At 35.2% G+C, this 20,673-nt stretch overlaps 5 non-coding genes across 5 annotated transcripts; 3 read left to right on the top strand and 2 right to left on the bottom strand.

The window, feature by feature from the left end:
• The first annotated feature begins 1,213 nt into the window (after positions 1–1,213).
• Positions 1,214–1,287, top strand: TRNAP-UGG (transfer RNA proline (anticodon UGG)). Its single transcript has one exon. It is a non-coding gene; the product is annotated as a tRNA-Pro (tRNA).
• A 139-nt stretch (positions 1,288–1,426) lies between these two features.
• On the top strand, positions 1,427–1,500 carry TRNAW-CCA (transfer RNA tryptophan (anticodon CCA)). Its single transcript has one exon. It is a non-coding gene; the product is annotated as a tRNA-Trp (tRNA).
• A 15,579-nt stretch (positions 1,501–17,079) lies between these two features.
• TRNAF-GAA (transfer RNA phenylalanine (anticodon GAA)) lies at positions 17,080–17,152 on the bottom strand. The gene has a single exon. It is a non-coding gene; the product is annotated as a tRNA-Phe (tRNA).
• Positions 17,153–18,795: 1,643 nt separating this feature from the next.
• TRNAT-UGU (transfer RNA threonine (anticodon UGU)) lies at positions 18,796–18,868 on the top strand. The gene has a single exon. It is a non-coding gene; the product is annotated as a tRNA-Thr (tRNA).
• Positions 18,869–20,088: 1,220 nt separating this feature from the next.
• TRNAS-GGA (transfer RNA serine (anticodon GGA)) lies at positions 20,089–20,175 on the bottom strand. The gene has a single exon. It is a non-coding gene; the product is annotated as a tRNA-Ser (tRNA).
• Between the last annotated feature and the right edge of the window lie 498 nt (positions 20,176–20,673).

The following is a 20,673-nucleotide window of genomic DNA, read 5'->3' on the forward strand; positions in this document are numbered from 1 at the left end:
ACTATGTTTTCTTTATATATTAAATATGAAGTTCTTACTCTTTCTGTTGTTTGGAAAGATCGAACACACGATGTTCCTATTTCTTTATTTCGTGATGAGTCGTATGCTTGCGACAATAACGACAAAATTTTTTGAATTCTAATTGTCCGGGTGTATTGTGGCGATTCTTTTGAGTACTATATCTAGAAATCCCCGTCGATTCCTCATTGGCACCTTTTCGAACACAACTGATGCATTCCAAAATAACTCTGATTCTAACATCTTTTCCCTTGGCCATGAACCTCCTTTTCTTTTTGGATTGACTTAACTTAATTCTTCTACTTATTCTTTTATTCTTCTATTTTGAATCCGAAGAAGAAGAATAAAATTCATTAGAATAATTTTTTTTTATTCTTAAATTAAGTAATAAAAAATAGAGAAATAATTAAAGAATACAATCCTTGTCGAATTAGCAAAGATTTTGGTTCGAAATCCTTTCATTTAATTAGCCAGCCCCACCTTTTCTATGCTCTGATTTCTGAGGCCTTATTTAGCTTGGGTACCCCTTTAAATTGAATTTCTATTTTCAAAAATGGGGTTTACAAAATTTTTAATGACTCTGAGGTTCAACCCAATCCATCTTTTCTTTCTTTTTCCTTCCGATACTAAAAAAAGATTGAAAAGGATCAAATTTTGTCATATCACGAAGAAATCTATCCCTCCCATAGCAATAACTAGAATTAAAAAAAAGGGAATGACAAAGCATCTGGGAATAAACGATTAATTTCTATCAATAAACCTGCTAAAGCACCAAACCATAGAGTACTTAGCACGGGTGCTACAGAGAGATATGTTTTTATATCCCGCATTGAAAATCCTCCTTCCTTGTTGGAATACATATATGATCATAAACTCTTGCCCAAGATTGTTATGCTATATATAAAATGAACCATATCGACGAAATTTTCCTATCCCTAAAAAAGAAAAAGATGACCCCTTCTTCCTATATATTAGCAAGGAAAAGTAATCCTTCTTTTATAGGCGAAATTATATTGGATTTTATATGTATATAATTCCTTAATTATATGAGACCAAAAAGAAGAAATGACACGAGGGTTCTATATATAGATAGAGAAAGAAAGAAGAAGAAAATAGAAAGAAGAAGAAAATTATGATGTGGAAAAGAAGACAGGAATTGTGTACAATGGCATTGTACAACAATTTAATTTGGAAAAGGGATGTAGCGCAGCTTGGTAGCGCGTTTGTTTTGGGTACAAAATGTCACAGGTTCAAATCCTGTCATCCCTACCTATTACTTCTTTCTTCTTTATAGGCAGTAGCGACGAGATCAATTAAAGTAAAGTGGGTATAACTTGAATTTGTGGAGACTATACGTACGTGAGATACATTAGGAATAGAAAAAGATTTTCTTTTTGAATGAATGAAAGCGCTCTTAGTTCAGTTCGGTAGAACGCGGGTCTCCAAAACCCGATGTCGTAGGTTCAAATCCTACAGAGCGTGATTCCATCTATTTTATGTCGAAGCAGAGTAAAATAACTTAACAAAATTGAATTGTAACTCCAATTTCAATTTGACCTCCTCTCTGGTCTGGAGGAGGTCAATCAAAAAAAAATGACTCAATCAAAGATCCAACTGATCCCCACGCCTGTATTGCAAATACGCAGTCACGAATAATCCCGCTAAAGTAATAGGAATTAGGCCTAAGACGATTCCAAATAGAAAAACTTCAATCATTTCGATTTGTTCGAGGGGATAAAAAAAGAGGTACGATCTATCCCTAAATAGTACTCTAAATTATCCACGAATCTCAATGACCAAGAAAAGAATTCCTAATTAGTCTGGAAAAGAGTCGTAGAATGCCAGGAATCCCAAAGAAAGATTTTTCTTTTCTGAATTATAATTATTCAGTCAATTCAAATAAGGCGTATCTTGTTCAAGCCAATAAATAGAGCTGGGGTTATAGTTAAAGCAGCCAGTAGAAAACCAAAATAACTAGTTAAAGTAAGCATGAAAGAGTTAAATTCCATTTATTTTTTTTTACTACACTACATATGTTGGTAAAGCATTTACCTAAGTTATGGAAAATTCAGAATTCATCAGTTATTTTAGATAATACTAAAAAACAAGGTAGAGTAAGATACAGAAGTGTAAAAGAAAGTGGATTCATCAGATGATACATGAGTCCCTAATTCCGAATCAAGAGATTTGTTGTGGAATTTGTCAATTGAGTAAAGTAATAATATTAAGAACTAGATCATCTAACCCCATTGAATTTCATTTTTTCATTCAATTTTCAGGGAAATTTTTGAATAAGAGATAAATAAACAATTGAATTTGAAAAAAAAACTTCTTTCTATTTTGGATAATTTCTTTTTCAATAGGACCCTCGTTTTGGAGTGAACGATCGAATATTCCCCTATTCCTTCTTATTTTAACTGATTGTATTCCATATGGAATAAGAGGAGAACAAAAGCATTCCACGACCTGCCAAGGGGCTGTTAAAAAAAAAAAGAAAGCTCTTCCTTGAATTTACTTTATTTTTATTCCTTTTTCGAACTCCAACCAAAGTAGATTCGAAGACGAGTCACTTCAATTATCCTTTTAAGTTCTATTCTATCTTCTGTCTTTCCCTATTTCATCTCGTAAAGTTCCGCGCTCGCAGTTTGGTCAAGAAAGTTAGACCTAATCCAACAAACAATACAAGGATGAATTACGAATTATGAAAGGATAGATTTCACATATACTTGTCCTTGTATTGTGTCAGTATGAGAATATCCTTCCTAAATTATTTATCCAAACCTATTGATCATTAACTTAGATTTTCCCAAGATTTTGGCTGCTATTCCGAATTACTCTATATATTCCGAAGCCAATGAAAAGTAAGTAGAACCTACAAAAATGGGGTTTTCTATTGATGCCTTGAATAACATATAGCTTACCTATAGACAAAAAAAATAAAAAAGTAATTATGTTTCGGAACCAGGCAAAACCAGATTGCTGTGCCATAGGAAGGATAGCTATACTAATTCGGTATACTCAAAATACACCTTTGGTACAAAATTGACAATCTCACAAGGATGAAATATCAGTAATTTTCTATTTACTGGTCGATCCCATCTTTTACGGAATCAATTCCTTTTTTGAATGTACAAAAATTTTGGGAGTTCAGCATGTCTGGAAGCACGGGAGAACGTTCTTTTGCTGATATTATTACCAGTATTCGATACTGGGTTATTCATAGCATTACTATACCTTCCCTATTCATTGCGGGTTGGTTATTTGTCAGTACGGGTTTAGCTTATGACGTGTTTGGAAGTCCTAGGCCAAACGAGTATTTCACGGAAAGCCGACAAGGAATTCCGTTAATAACCGACCGTTTTGATTCTTTAGAACAACTCGATGAATTTAGTAGATCCTTTTAGGAGGCCCTCAATGACCATAGATCGAACCTATCCTATTTTTACAGTGCGATGGCTGGCTATTCACGGACTAGCTGTACCTACTGTTTTTTTCTTGGGATCAATATCAGCAATGCAGTTCATCCAACGATAAAACAAATTCCAACTATAGAACTATGACACAATCAAACCCGAATGAACAAAATGTTGAATTGAATCGTACCAGTCTATACTGGGGTTTATTACTCATTTTTGTACTTGCTGTTTTATTTTCCAATTACTTCTTCAATTGAGAGAAAGAAAGAGACTAATAAGAATTCTCTTATCCCATTTGGAAGGATACCATCCTTATAACTACCCATGACTGTTTTTGTCTCTAGCATGACCAATTGATAAAATGTGGAGGAAAGTAGGGGAAATGGCCGATACTACTGGAAGAATTCCTCTTTGGCTGATAGGTACTGTAGCTGGTATTGCTGTGATTGGTTTAGTAGGTGTTTTCTTTTATGGTTCATATTCTGGATTGGGTTCATCTCTATAGTAATCGGAGGGACCAGATTGTAAACATGAAAAAGTAGGAGCTTAGCGGGTCCTTACCCCCCTTTATCTGATTAGAGCGGAAAGGACCCGCGGAATTTTTACTCTTATAACGCGAATTGAATCTATTCGATTCACTCTTATGAAGCAACAAGAAAAAGAGATCACTCGAGGATCCAATATCTTATTCCACGAAGGAAGTATCCTGAAAATCCTTGATTTAGTTTCGAGTAATAAACTAATAAAACCTTAATCAAAACTATTCAACTAGCCTAAAAATAAAAAAAACCTTCAATGGAAGAGTTTACTTTTTTTTTGCAAAATTTCTGTAAATTTGAAGTTGAACTTAATTAAACAAGCCAAGCAATTTGCTCACAATCACAAGAAATTTTTCCCCCGCCATATTTTCTTCCCCTCTGTTTGTCCACTACCTCGGCTAAACCTAAGCAAAAGAAAAAGAGGTCCAAGAGACAGACCCGAATAAAGAAGAAATAGTAATCTTTGACGAATTAGGAAGAAAAAGGATTCTTATTTTGATACAAGAAGAATCGGCACAAGAAAAAGCCTTTTTCTTGTGCCGAATAGACGATTAAGAAGACCTGCAATCCCTCCGAAAAGGAAGAAGATTTTAATTTTATTGTTCTCGCCTTTGCCTTGGATTCTCTTCTTTTGCATGGGATATAAATAAGGAATTCCAGACATCTCATAAACAAAAAGCAGTCTAAACAAAAAAAGGATTTCCAAAATAGATCATAGATAATTCTAGCAATTGCCAATAAATCGAGGCTTTTTACCAACTTGATGGTAAGAAATCCCGGGACCTAGAAATTCATTTCGTACAATTGAACCTTTTCAAACTGTTTCTTTTTGAGAACCAAAAAAACTTGTGCCAAAATAACGGATGCGAAGAAGAACAAAAGGCCTTGGACACGTAATGGATCCTGAAGCACGATTTCTGCGTCCCCCTGACCAAAACCTCCCACATTAGGATTGCTTGTTAATGGTTGATCAAGCTTGATGGATTCCCCCTCTGAAACAAGAAGTTCTGGTCCGGGAGGTATAATATCAATCACTTGGCGTCCATCTGATGCATCAACTATGGATATTTCATACCCCCCCTTTTCTTTACGTAGTATTTTTCTTACTATACCTGTTGACGTAGCATTATAGACTGTATTGTTACTCTTGCTACCATCAGGATAGATCTGTCCTCTTCCTCGGTTTCCCCCTACATATATGGGATATTTTAAGAAATGAGCATCTTTCTTCGTAGCAGGATCAGGGGAAAGAATGGGAAAGACAATTTCACTATATTTCTTACCGGGAACAGGGCCTATCACAAGAATGTTTTTTTTATCGGGACGATAACTCTGAAAAGCAAGATTTCCTATCTTTTCTTTTAACTCAGGGGAAATACGATCGGGCGGCGCTAATTCGAATCCCTCGGGCAAAATAAGAACAGCACCTACATTCAACCCTCCCTTTTTTCCATTAGCAAGAACTTGTTTCAATTGCATATCATAAGGAATTCGAAGAACTGCTTCAAATACAGTATCGGGAAGCACAGCTTGGGGAACTTCAATATCGACGGGCTTGCTAGCTAAATGGCAATTGGCACATACAATTCGTCCAGTTGCTTCTCGTGGGTTTTCATAACCCTGCTGCGCAAAAATGGGATATGCATTTGAAATAGATGTCCGAGTTATTACGTATATCATGATCGCTACAGAAATCGATCGAGTTATCTGTTCCTTTACCCAAGAAAAAGTATTTCTATTTTCCATGTCCAATCGCAGATCCCAGAATTTCTACAATAAATTAGATAGGTAGCTAAGCTAATCTAGTTCCCTATACACGAATCTGTTGTCATTCTACTGCAACAGTTGTACTGCAATGATGAATACCTTAAAGTAGGTATAAATAGAAAGAATTTTGCTAAAATGGAAAAGGGCTTTCTTTCTAAAAAAAGATGCTTGCTAATTTGATTAATATTAATATCGGGAGATCAAATGAATTTATGCTTCACTAATTGAATGATAAATGACTACAAGCGAAGGAGATAGACGATTTAAACAAAAAAAGACCCAAAATTTCAAACATGTATCTAGAATTACTGGAAAACTACAAACAAAAATAGTGAAAATAAGCTCGTTAGGAGCCCATCCAAAATCGTTGTAGACCCAACGAATTACTAGTTCCCAACCACGGGTGGAGTGAAATCCAACAAAAAAATCAGTAACTAAAAGAATAAAAAAAGCTTTTATTGAGTCATTTAAATTATAGAAGAATTCCTGAACCCAAGAATTCAAAATGACAAGTTCCTCTTTACCCAGAAAAAAAGAACCACTTAGAATAGCCAAACAGATTATATTTGTCGAGAAATGCAAAATGGTATGGAGATGATCCTCATTATTTATTTTGACCCATTGTATTATTTCCTTGTGTATTCCTGTAGGAGGTTTTTGTACATGTGTCTTTAGTTTCCCTTTTATCATCTCGTCCAAGAGAGAAAGTTCTTCTAATTCTATGAATCTTTCTAGAATCCTTTTCTCTTGAATATCAGTTAAGAGAGTTTCGGATTGCCTGGTATTCCACCAATTCTTAATCCAAAGTTCCAGACATTTGTTAAATGAGGAAGAGACCCCCCAAGGCAAAAGTACGATAAATACAAGATATAGTAAAGAAGGCAATGCTTTCTTTTTTTTCATTTTTGATCCGTAAATGGAGTTGTTAATGAATATGCTTCATTCGCTGACTCTATTCCATTCCCTGACTCTATATGATGATATTTCTATTTCATGATATTTCTATTTCTTTGAAGCAAAAACTATATAGGTTTGATACCCTGTATCTATTCTTCTTTTTTGTATATTAGTTAGTAGTGGAATTTCAGTGCATTGGGTTCTTTCTTAGATCTAGATGGAATGAAATAGTGAAATAGAATAAAAAAAAAGCCCTTTCGGATGAAAAAAGAAGAATAGTATGCGATATATCTCACTTGGATAAAAAAAAATTAAAAGCAAATTTCTCTTATCCTCGTTTGTTCCTTCCTTTAGATAAATACTTAAAAATCCCCTTACAATAACAAATCCAATTTAGAAGGGACTTCCTCCCCGTGTTGAGAAAACTTTTCTTCTTCCAATTCTTCTTTTCTTCATTCAACTCAGTTCAAAAAAGATACCTCAAAATACTTCAATTGGTACGCGCAAGAAATAGGCCAATTCGGCAGCTTTTTGTTCAATTTCTCGTGGAGTAAAAAATTGATCATCAGTACGAGTCAAGGGAATGATCCCCTGGCCCCGGATTTCCATATAAAGAATACGACGAGGATAAAGACCCTCTTTAACCTGAATTCTAATTGATTGGATATCCCGCATAAGGAATCGAAGGAAGACGCGACGTTTTATTCCAGGGAATCCCCAACGAAAAATGCACACTATTCCCTCTTTTCTATCGAATCGGTCATAACCACTACCTACATTCCACAAAATAGTACACCACAAGTAGGAGCTAATGAATAGGCCTGCGATTCCGTAGAAAGACATCACGACCCCCTGCGGAAAAAAAAGAATTTCTTGAGATGGAAGTATAGATATAATATTCTTACCAAGATAACTGGAAATCCCAACCGATAAGAATCCTAGTGAACCTAGAAAAAGAATACAGGCCCAGAAAAAATTACCCCTTTTTCGAGAACCTTTTAGAAGTTCTACCCATATGTGTTCTGATCGCCAATTCATATTAGATATACTAAATCCAGCAGCGGTCGATTGAAATTGAGAGAATAAGCTAAATAATTTTGACTTTACTTTTTTTGATTCTGAAATCGCCTTCAGCAACTAGTACTCCTGTGAAATAATAGGTTAGATACATTGACTTTCTATTCAAAAAATATTCGTTGATTCAATTAAAATAAATAAAATAAAACTCGCTATACCTGGCTCTGCATATTCATGCATTTATGCTCGTAGCCTATATCCGCATCCATAACCGTTTTTCATTTGTGTGTAGAAAGTGTGTGTAGAAAAAGCCACATACCCTACCATATTATATTACTTACACTAAAAAATACTAGACAATCTTATTTTTTTGCACATAAAGAAATAAAGAAGTCATTGCAATTGCCGGAAATACTAAGCCTACTAAAGGCACGAAAATAGAAGGTAAGTTTAAATCCGTCATGGAATAGGTGTCTCAATTCAAATTTACTATTTCTATCTAGTCGAAAAATATCTTAAGATTCTTATGATATAATTAAGTATATCTATTATAAGGAATATTGACTATTGTATTGTATTTTTTATTTTTAGTTTGAAAAATATTCTGTAAAAAAAATGAAAGGATAATAAGAAAATTCCAAAAAAGGAGAACTAATTAAAAAGATTTTATTTTGATTTTCCCATCCTCATGGCCTTTCTATCTTTCTAATCTAATTTGAAATTGGATTCAAAAGAAAGCGGTTAGAATTTACTTCCTGCATACATACTTCTCTAGAAGCGCATACAATTGATAATACTATATTTTATTATTTTATTATTTTATTTGTATTTCTTTATTGTATTATACCTTAATATATATATTCTAGATATATAGAATAGACGAATCTCGATTTGTCAAGTCTCATGATCATATCATGATCTATTTTTATTCGGCTCAATCTTTTTTTTTTCTAAAAAAGATTGAGCCGAGTTTAATTGCAATCAATTAGAAGAATAAAGAAGAATTACTGCATTTCATAACTGATTTTTTTCTCTTTTTATTTCGTTTCTTTTTTATTTATACCTTCTTTATCTTTAGTTTTATCTAGTTAATCAATAGTATCTACCGGCTCGAACTCGAATTTGATCGCCTTCCATACTTCACAAGCTGCGGCTAGTTCAGGACTCCATTTGCAAGCTGCTCGGATAATTTCATTACCTTCGCGAGCAAGATCGCGCCCTTCGTTACGAGCTTGTACACAGGCTTCTAAAGCCACTCGATTAGCTGCTGCACCAGGTGCATTTCCCCAAGGATGTCCTAAAGTTCCTCCACCAAATTGTAATACAGAATCGTCCCCAAAGATTTCGGTCAGAGCTGGCATATGCCAAACATGAATACCACCTGAAGCTACCGGTATAACACCTGGCATGGATACCCAGTCCTGAGTGAAAAAGATACCGCGAGCACGATCTTTTTCAATAAAATCATCGCGCAATAAATCAACAAAACCTAAAGTCATTTCGCGTTCCCCTTCTAACTTACCTACTACTGTACCGGAGTGGATATGATCTCCCCCAGACATACGCAATGCTTTAGCTAATACACGGAAATGCATACCATGATTTTTCTGTCTATCAATAACTGCATGCATTGCACGGTGAATGTGAAGAAGTAGGCCATTGTCGCGGCAATAATGAGCCAAAGTAGTATTTGCGGTGAATCCCCCAGTTAAGTAGTCATGCATTACAATAGGAACCCCTAATTCTCTTGCAAATACAGCTCTCTTAATCATTTCTTCACATGTACCCGCAGTCGCATTCAAGTAATGCCCCTTGATTTCACCGGTTTCGGCCTGTGATTTATAAATAGCTTCGGCACAAAAGACAAAACGGTCTCTCCAGCGCATAAATGGTTGTGAGTTTACGTTTTCATCATCTTTGGTAAAATCAAGTCCACCACGTAGACACTCATAACACGCTCTACCATAATTTTTTGCGGATAATCCCAATTTTGGTTTAATAGTACATCCCAATAAAGGACGACCATACTTGTTCAACTTATCTCTTTCAACTTGGATACCATGAGGCGGGCCTTGGAAAGTTTTTGAATAAGTAGGGGGAATTCGTAGATCCTCCAAACGTAGAGCACGTAGGGCTTTGAAACCAAATACGTTACCTACAATGGAAGTAAACATGTTAGTAACGGAACCCTCTTCAAATAGGTCTAATGGATAAGCTACATAACAGATCCATTGGTTGTCTTCCCCAGCAACAGGCTCGATGTGATAGCATCGTCCTTTGTAACGATCAAGACTGGTAAGTCCATCAGTCCAAACAGTTGTCCATGTACCAGTAGAAGATTCGGCAGCTACTGCAGCCCCTGCTTCTTCGGGCGGAACCCCAGGCTGAGGACTTACTCGGAATGCTGCCAAGATATCAGTATCCTTAGTTTCATACTCTGGGGTGTAGTAAGTCAATTTATAATCTTTAACACCAGCTTGAAATCCAACACCTGCTTTAGTTTCTGTTTGTGGTGACATAAGTCCCTCCCTATAACTCTTGAATTAAGAATTCTCACAATAACAGGGTCTACTCGATGTTAATTAGGCGTAAATGAAACTTTAGAAAAAATCTCGTAAAACAAAAAAAAAGGATATTCAATTAATATAATATCAACTCATTAAAGAAAATTGAGGGCATGCTTAGGTTAATGAATATGTTTCATTCATATATAATGCGTACACCCTGTGTATGTTCTATCCTATAGGAATTCCACTATAGGAATTCGATAGGAATTGAGTTGTTGTTATGGTAAGTTAACACGGTTCGTTATTAAACCATGGATTTGATTTACCAAATCCATAATTATTGTATACTCTTTGATAGATATAGCGCAACCCAAATTAATTCCTAATCCTTATTTTACAAGTTCTTAATAGTTCTCTTTTCTTATTTTGAATGCAAATACCTAACTAAATACTAATAAAATTCTTTGTTGACAGCAATCTATGCTTCACAGTAGTATATATTTTGTATATCGAAGTCCTAGATAGGAAAGTAGAGTAGGCACAGATCCTCCACAAAAGGCAAAATGTATGTATATGAAAAAAAGATTGATTGAACTTTCCAACGGACTCATTCCATGAGTAAACGATTGAATGGGATTCGCTTGGGCAACGAAATCAAGTCCTGGTCCCCTTTTCTCTCTTATTGAATTAACTAATTCATTTCCTTTTTACTTTTGGATTTTTTTTGATTTGATTTGGCATTATTCAACAATAAAAAAAGAAAAATTTCGACAAATTCCTTTTTTTTAATTATGTGATAATTATGAGAACCAATCCTACTACTTCTCCTCCCGGGGTTTCCACAATTGAAGAAAAAAGTACAGGTCGTATCGATCAAATTATTGGACCCGTGCTGGATGTCACTTTTCCCCCAGGCAAGTTACCTTATATTTATAACGCTTTGGTAGTCCAGAGTAGAGACACTGCCGATAAGCAAATTAATGTGACTTGTGAGGTACAACAATTATTAGGAAATAATCGAGTTAGAGCTGTAGCTATGAGTGCTACGGACGGGTTGATGAGAGGAATGGAAGTGATTGACACGGGAGCTCCTCTCAGTGTTCCGGTCGGTGGAGCTACTCTCGGACGAATTTTCAACGTTCTTGGGGAGCCTGTTGACAATTTGGGTCCTGTAGATAGTAGTGCAACGTTCCCTATTCATAGATCTGCGCCTGCCTTTATCGAGTTAGATACGAAATTATCCATCTTTGAAACAGGTATTAAGGTCGTCGATCTTTTAGCTCCTTATCGACGTGGAGGAAAAATAGGACTATTTGGGGGGGCTGGAGTAGGTAAAACAGTACTGATCATGGAATTAATCAATAACATTGCTAAAGCTCATGGGGGCGTATCCGTATTCGGTGGAGTAGGGGAACGGACTCGTGAAGGAAATGATCTTTATATGGAAATGAAGGAATCCGGAGTAATTAATGAAAAAAATATTGAGGAATCAAAGGTAGCTCTAGTCTATGGCCAAATGAATGAACCACCGGGAGCTCGTATGAGAGTTGGTTTAACTGCCCTAACTATGGCGGAATATTTCCGAGATGTTAATAAGCAAGACGTGCTTTTATTTATCGATAATATCTTTCGTTTTGTTCAAGCAGGATCAGAGGTATCCGCTTTATTAGGGAGAATGCCCTCCGCAGTGGGTTATCAACCTACTCTTAGTACAGAAATGGGTTCTTTGCAAGAAAGAATTGCTTCTACTAAAAAGGGATCTATAACTTCGATTCAAGCAGTTTATGTACCTGCAGACGATTTGACCGACCCTGCCCCTGCCACAACATTTGCACATTTGGATGCTACTACCGTACTTTCCAGAGGATTAGCTTCCAAGGGTATTTATCCAGCAGTAGATCCTTTAGATTCAACCTCGACTATGTTACAGCCTCGGATCGTTGGCAACGAACATTATGAAACTGCGCAAAGAGTTAAGGAAACTTTACAACGTTACAAAGAACTTCAGGACATTATCGCAATTCTTGGCTTGGATGAATTATCGGAAGAGGATCGTTTAACTGTAGCAAGAGCAAGAAAAATTGAGCGTTTCTTATCACAACCGTTCTTTGTGGCAGAAGTTTTTACTGGTTCTCCAGGAAAGTATGTTGCTCTTGCGGAAACTATTAGGGGATTTCAACTAATCCTTTCCGGAGAATTAGACGGCCTACCTGAACAGGCTTTTTATTTGGTGGGTAACATCGATGAAGCTAGCACGAAAGCTATAACCTTAGAAGAGGAGAACAAATCGAAGAAATGAAATTAAATCTTTATGTACTGACTCCTAAGCGAATTATTTGGGATTGTGAAGTGAAAGAAATCATTTTATCCACTAATAGTGGCCAAATTGGCGTATTACCAAACCACGCCCCCATTAACACAGCAGTAGATATGGGTCCTTTGAGAATACGCCTCCTCAACGACCAATGGTTAACAGCGGTTCTGTGGAGCGGTTTTGCGAGAATAGTTAATAATGAGATCATCATTTTAGGAAATGATGCGGAACTGGGTAGTGATATTGATCCGGAAGAAGCTCAAAAGGCACTTGAAATAGCCGAAGCTAACTTGAGTAAAGCTGAGGGTACGAAAGATTTGGTTGAAGCGAAGCTCGCTCTCAGACGAGCTAGGATACGAATCGAGGCTGTCAATTGGATTCCCCCATCCAATTGAAGACAATCCAGTGGTTTATAGTTGATACAAAGAAAAAGGGAAGAGGGGTAGAAAAAGTTATTAGATAGTGAAGCGAAGTAAGTCCAATGCTATCTAGTAATTTTTCTACCTACTTACCTACTATTGGATTTGAACCAATGACTCCCGCCGTATGAAAGCAATACTCTAACCACTGAGTTAAGTAGGCAATTTATCACCACAAAGGAAGACCCATTACTTCGATCGATTATATATTGAATCCCTTTTCTAAGCAATACCGCTCTGTTATTGGTCTGTTATATACTAAATACTAAACTAAATACTAAACAGATACAGATCAAAGGGGTATCCTCTGGCATTAGAAAATATTCATCTTGACAAGAAATTATCTATATGTTAAGATATCTGTGATAAGGGCTATAGCTCAGTTCGGTAGAGCAACTCGTTTACACGTGCGCCAATGCTTTTCAAAGGAGCTTATTATGCAATGAACATAATCGATCTTATTGCAAAATCAATGTCTTACTTCATAGATTCGAGAGAATAGGAGAACAGTAGCCTGACAAACAGTCGGTTCAGTCCGATTCAGGTGCCAATTCAGGTGCCTAATCAAATAGAACCCTTATGGATTTGCTAGTTGATAAGGTAAATATCCAGCCCACTAAATGCTAGGCGTAATGAGGATAAGGGCCTCCAAAAAACTTCTTTTCGTTCTATGAACTTTAAGGTGTATGAAGTCTCATAGTTAACTCTTGCAGTGGAACGATAGAGACTCCATTTCACTTAGGTTGATTTAATTTAGACCGGAGGCAGACCTAAGTCAAGGTAATCCTCCTTTGAAACACTTTGGTATTGCTCCTAGATAGATCATAATACAAAAAATCAATCAGAGCACAGGGAGCCATCTCATTATCTTTCCGTAAAGAAAAACTATGGTGGACTAACTGATCTTTAAATCAGTTTATGAAAGAGCCCAATGCAAAAAAATGCATGTTGGGTCTTTGAAACAGTTCAAATCATTTCGATAATAATCCGTTTGATCTGTTTTACCGAGAAGGTCTACGGTTCGAATCCGTATAGCCCTAATATGCCCTTTTTTAGATTTTAGGATCTCTATCCTATGTTTTCTTTAGTTTAGTATAGTTTTCATTTTCTCATTAGTATTTGTTTATAGACTGGATAGGCGCCTGCGACATAGAATAGAGATAAAAGCATTACCAAAGGCTCATTCATCGAAAATCAAAATCATACAGACAGGAAAAGAAAAACGAATTTCTATCAAATCAATAGAAGAAAGGATCCTTTCCCTGATTTGAATCCCGTCCTCCTTCAAATAGGATATCTCTAGACTTCCCTATAATAACTGCAATGATTTTATCCATTTTGCGAATTCCTACTTTGTTTTAAGTATATTTATTACTTTGTTTATAGATACATTATGTAAATTGATCAACTTTAAATAGAAAAAATAAAGTAAAGAGTAAATAAGAAAACAGAATATTCTGTCTCATAGTTCTGAAATAGAGTTCTTTATTTTTATTTTATAGTATTACTTCTCATTAATTATACTGCATAGATTAGTCCTACTATCTTAATTAGGTTCTAATTTAGTAGTATTCTCATTTTTATTTAATAGTCTCTTATTATTTTATTATTAAATATTAAATAAAGGATAGAGCTATTCTTTTTTCTAGAGATTCTAGAGAAAGCGAGACAAAGTGAAACGAGAAAGTTTTCTTTATATAAGAATTAGATCTACATACACCATATCTAAATAGAATGGAAATCCAAAAGAAAGGGAGTTGGGATTCCATTGGATGAATCTTTAAAGAAGATGCAGCACAGAGGAAACAAAGGCTAAACTAAGCGCTTTTGTTTGAACAAAAAAGATTCTTGTTTCACCGAGGAAAAGAGAGAAGTTCTGGATAAATTGACAATGCTGAATTGAATTGACTAATTTAAGTTCCGCCTATTCCACATTAATGGGAGTACATTATGTTTCTGCTTCACGAATATGATATTTTTTGGACATTTCTAATAATAGCAAGCCTTATTCCTATTTTGGCATTTTCGATTTCAGGACTTTTAGCCCCGGTTAGTGAAGGACCAGAGAAGCTTTCTAGTTATGAATCGGGTATAGAACCCATGGGAGGGGCTTGGGTACAATTCCGAATACGCTATTATATGTTTGCGCTCGTTTTTGTTGTTTTTGATGTGGAAACCGTCTTTCTATACCCTTGGGCAATGAGTTTCGACGTATTGGGTGTATCCGTTTTTATCGAAGCTTTGATTTTCGTGCTTATCTTAGTTGTTGGTTTAGTTTATGCATGGCGAAAAGGAGCCTTGGAATGGTCTTAACTGAATATTTAGACAAAAAAAAAGAAGGAAAAGATTCTATTGAGACAGTTATGAATTTGATTGAGTTTCCCTTACTTGACCAAACAAGTTCCAATTCTGTTATTTCAACTACACCAAATGATCTTTCGAATTGGTCAAGACTCTCCAGTTTATGGCCCCTTCTATACGGTACCAGTTGTTGTTTCATTGAATTTGCTTCATTAATAGGCTCACGATTCGACTTTGATCGTTATGGATTGGTACCAAGATCAAGTCCTAGGCAAGCAGACCTAATTTTAACAGCCGGTACGGTAACAATGAAAATGGCTCCCTCTTTAGTGAGATTATACGAGCAAATGCCTGAACCAAAATACGTCATTGCTATGGGAGCCTGTACTATTACAGGGGGAATGTTCAGTACGGATTCCTATAGTACTGTTCGGGGAGTTGATAAGTTAATTCCTGTGGATGTCTACTTGCCGGGCTGCCCACCTAAACCGGAGGCAGTTATAGATGCCCTAACAAAACTTCGTAAGAAGATATCGCGAGAAATAGTTGAGGATCGAACTCTATCTCAAAATAAAAATAGATGTTTTACTACCAGTCACAAGCTTTATGTTAGGCGCAGTACTCATACAGGAACTTATGAGCAAGAATTGCTCTATCAATCACCATCTACATTAGATATATCTTCTGAAACTTTTTTCAAATCCAAAAGTTCAGTACCTTCCTACAAATTAGTGAATTAGGAGAGGGGCTCTTTTGTGTAGAAAAATAAAAAGCAGGGCAATCTTTCAAACTTGCATCCGAAATGTGAAATATTTATACAAAGAGGGAGAGATGAAGACAATGCAGCAGGGTTGGTTATCTAATTGGCTAGTCAAACATGAGGTGGTTCATAGATCTTTGGGCTTTGATCACCGAGGAATAGAGACTTTACAAATAAAAGCAGGGGATTGGGATTCCATTGCTGTCATTTTATATGTATATGGTTACAATTATTTACGCTCCCAATGTGCTTATGATGTAGCACCCGGTGGATCTTTAGCTAGCGTGTATCATCTTACGAGAATACAATATGGTATAGATAATCCAGAAGAAGTCTGCATAAAAGTCTTTGCCCAAAAGGATAATCCTAGAATTCCGTCTGTCTTCTGGATTTGGAGAAGTGCCGATTTTCAAGAACGCGAATCTTATGATATGGTGGGAATCTCTTATGATAATCATCCGCGCCTTAAACGTATCCTAATGCCTGAAAGTTGGATAGGCTGGCCCTTACGTAAGGATTATATAACCCCCAATTTTTATGAAATACAAGATGCTCATTGAATGATAAGAAATTCATGCTCACTTATACAACACAACTCCAGATTTTATTCAAGTCAAGGAATATTTTTTAGGTTCTTTTCCTAGATGAAACGGAATACCTATTTATAATTAATTCCTAATTATACAAAAGCATTCCAGATAGACTGAGCAAAAAAAGGGTTTCATTTGGATTCCCCTATTTTGAAAATCGCATATTAATTTCCTTCATATGAACAGAAAAATAGGATGACTCAAAGAAGTTCTCTACCAGGAACTTTGTACCGCGCACATTACTTAGCACAACTAGGAAAATAAGATAAGATAAAGATAAGCAAGACTAAAAAAATATTCGTCGGAATAGCGGAATACAAAATTAAGAAACGCAAAAAAATAAAGGGGAATCTCACCCCCTTCTTTATCATAAAGAAAAGATATATTTTAAAACTTCTTTAAAAAGAAGTGCCTCTATATTTATATTATAGATTTATCCACTTAGATGAATAAATATTATTAATGAATATGTATCACAATCCATCTCGAGGTATTTGGATCAATACCTATTCGGTGGATCTTTTTTTTTTTCTCTGCCAGGAACCAGATTTGAACTGGTGACACGAGGATTTTCAGTCCTCTGCTCTACCAACTGAGCTATCCTGACCTTTTCTTGTGCATCATCCTAGTAGAGTATTTGTATCTATGTCAATTAAAAGGACTAAAAATTAATTAAAGTATTTCAAATTTAAAATTTGAAAATGGGGGGGGTAGTCCTATGCATTGTGCATGGTTTACTTAAATAAAACTTAAAAATAGAGTGAATAACCAAGATTTCTTGCCGATACTCTAATAAAAAAGAAATCTATTCAATGAATAGGATAAGATCCATTGAGTTCTCTTCGCATTCCTTTGTGAAAGAGTAGAATGAGAAAGCTAATGAATCTTAAACCCATTGCATTGATAAAAAGAAAAAAAAGAGGATAAATAATAATAATATAGTATAGTTAGGGAATAAAAGAGGATTTGGGGATAGAGGGACTTGAACCCTCACAACTTATAAAGTCGACGGATTTTCCTTTTACTAGAAATTTCATTGTTGTCAGTATTGACATGTAGAATGGGACTCTCTCTTTGTCCTCGTCCGATTAATCCACTTTTTTAAAGATCTCGAAAACTTTGAATTTGAATTGAAGAATTTGATTATTCAATATTCGATTGGAGTGGATTCACAATAATGAAAAAAAAAAATTATGATATGAGTTTTTTATTTCATAATCATTATCATTTCTAATTTCATTTTTAAAAAAGATAAAGAACCTATATTATAATTATAATATAATATGAGTTCTGTGATTAATCGTTTGCTATGTCAGTATCTATACGTGTTTATTAAATGTATAAGGTATAAAACCCCTCTTTCTCTAATTTAGAATTAGAAGGAATTCCACTAACAACACAACGTAATTAACTCGATTCGTTAGAACAGCTTCCATTGAGTCTCTGCACCTATCCTTTTCCTTTGTATTCTAGTTCGAGAACCCCCTTGTTTTCTCAAAACACGGATTTGGCTCAGGATTGCCCTTTTTTAATTCCAGGGTTTCTCTGAATTTGGAAGTTACCACTTAGCAGGTTTCCATACCAAGGCTCAATACAATCAAGTCCGTAGCGTCTACCGATTTCGCCATATCCCCATTTCCCTCTTCTTTGAGACCAGGATTCCTTGTGTAATTTCATCCATCTCTTAGTTTTTTTTTTTGAATCATTGAGTTCATCACTCAACGTAGTCTAGCAGTTCAGTTCGACTCTATTTGAGAGACCTCGCTTGCTTATTGCAATTCAGAATTGAATTGATTCTATCCTTGATGTATTTGCAATTCAATCCGAATCAATATATCCAAAAGTTTTTATCTCCCCCACCTCCCGTCTTACTTTTTTATAGTATTCAAAATTATACTATAACGCTTGATATTTATTCTTTTTTTTCTAATCAGAATTAGCAATTTTATTTACTCTGACTCTATGTTCCCCTTAGTGAAATATTAATCCTCAAATTATTAACAAATAATAAAGTCTATAATGATCAAATGAAAATACCAATAAATTCTATAATTTTATTTTTTAATATCCTATAGTTAAGCATATCAAGCTAACTTTATCTTTAAGAAGTTTTAGTATTTTTTTATTTTTATAAGTATAACTTCAAATTTAGAACTAGTTAATAGCTAAGATTAATAACTAATATCTGAGATTTTACGGATTTCCTATACTATACCTATTTCTATTTGTTACACTATTTCCGTTATGTAAGCCCACTTAGCTCAGAGGTTAGAGCATCGCATTTGTAATGCGAGGGTCATCGGTTCAAATCCGATAGTCGGCTTTTTTTTTTCTCTATCGATGTTCTACGAACAAGAATCTCTTTTTTTCCGAATTAAATGGAGAATCCAGGATCTTTTATGTTTTTTACCTTACAATTTTGCTAGATACAAAACAATAAAATAAATAATATATATACAAAAAATAAAGATTTTTGATGAAATTCCATTTTTTTGGGTACTTTAGTTGATTTTACTCTGTTTATCCTGTAGTTTAATTCAGTTTTAATTTCGATGTATTCTGTAATGTAAATACAATGAAATTAATTGTGTAAAATGAAATTTCAATAAAATAAAAAAAGGAGTCTTCATGTCCCGTTATCGAGGACCTCGTTTAAAAAAAATACGCCGTCTGGGGAGCTTTACCAGGACTCACTAGAAAAACACCTAAATCCGGAAGTAATCTTAAAAAAAAATTCAATTCTGGGAAAAAGGAGCAATATCGTATTCGTCTTCAAGAAAAACAGAAATTGCGTTTTCATTATGGTCTGACAGAACGACAATTACTTAGATATGTACATATCGCTGGAAAAGCAAAAAGGTCAACAGGCCAGGTTTTACTACAATTACTTGAAATGCGTTTGGATAATATCCTTTTTCGATTGGGTATGGCTTCAACCATTCCTGGGGCCCGCCAATTAGTCAACCATAGACATATTTTAGTTAATGGTCGTATAGTCAATATACCAAGTTTTCGTTGCAAACCCCGAGATATTATTACTACGAAAGATAACCAAAGATCAAAAGGTCTGGTTCAAAATTATATTGCTTCATCGGACCCGGGGGAAATTGCCAAAGCATTTGGCGATTGACACGTTGGAATATAAAGGACTAGTAAATAAAATCCTAGATAGGAAGTGGGTCGGTCTCAAAATAAATGAGTTGTTAGTTGTAGAATATTACTCTCGTCAGACTTGAACTTAACGAAAAAAGGAAAGGTTCATAGAATTTTCTTCCCCTTCCCCTTTCCCCGAACTAAATCGCCCTAAGACCATTACCATTAATTTGTATTTTCCCATCAACTAGCTAAAATTGATTAACCCTAGGATTAGGATCCTTTTTTCTTTTTTTCCTCTATGTGTATTTTACATACCACAGTAATTTGCTATAGAGAATTTCTAATTTCTATTAAATCAAAATAAGATAATATAAGATATTATTGCTGGAAAAAATTGTTATTTGATTTGATACATTGTGATCCTTAACGTTGATGAATTAAGAAAAACGGAAAGAGAGGGATTCGAACCCTCGGTAAACAAAAGTCTACATAGCAGTTCCAATGCTACGCCTTGAACCGCTCGGCCATCTCTCCTACATAACTTATTATGGAAAATAAACTGAGTGAATAGCGAGTTTTCTTATTCCTGCAGTACAGGTACAACCGCAACCACTCGGGGGTTCCATAGTTCTATTGGAAAAATTCCTTTTGATCTAAGTGGAAGGATACAGGATTTTTTACTAGAAATTGCGCTCGCTATAAAAAAAAAGTTTTAATTTTGGGTTTTCCCGCAACTAAAGAAAAAGAAAATGGAAGAATTCTTCTTATTGCATAATAAAATAAAGAAACCTTAGAATTCCGTTTGCATAAGATACGCTACACCATACTATCGAAATCAAAAATAGGGTATGAGACAATTAATAACTTTGAAAACACGAAATAGTTGATAACATAAGTTGTTGTTCAGAAATAGCAAAGTGGAATGAAATCCAGTCTTAGTCAAATATTTCATATCTCTTCGTGTCCAAGCAGAAGGAAAAGGATACAATTTGAGCTGAGCGGAAAATCCATATCTCTATCTCTCTTATCCAT

Source organism: Aegilops tauschii, unplaced genomic scaffold, assembly GCF_002575655.3.
Source record: "Aegilops tauschii subsp. strangulata cultivar AL8/78 unplaced genomic scaffold, Aet v6.0 ptg001330l_obj, whole genome shotgun sequence".
NCBI classification, from domain to species: Eukaryota; Viridiplantae; Streptophyta; class Magnoliopsida; order Poales; family Poaceae; genus Aegilops; species Aegilops tauschii.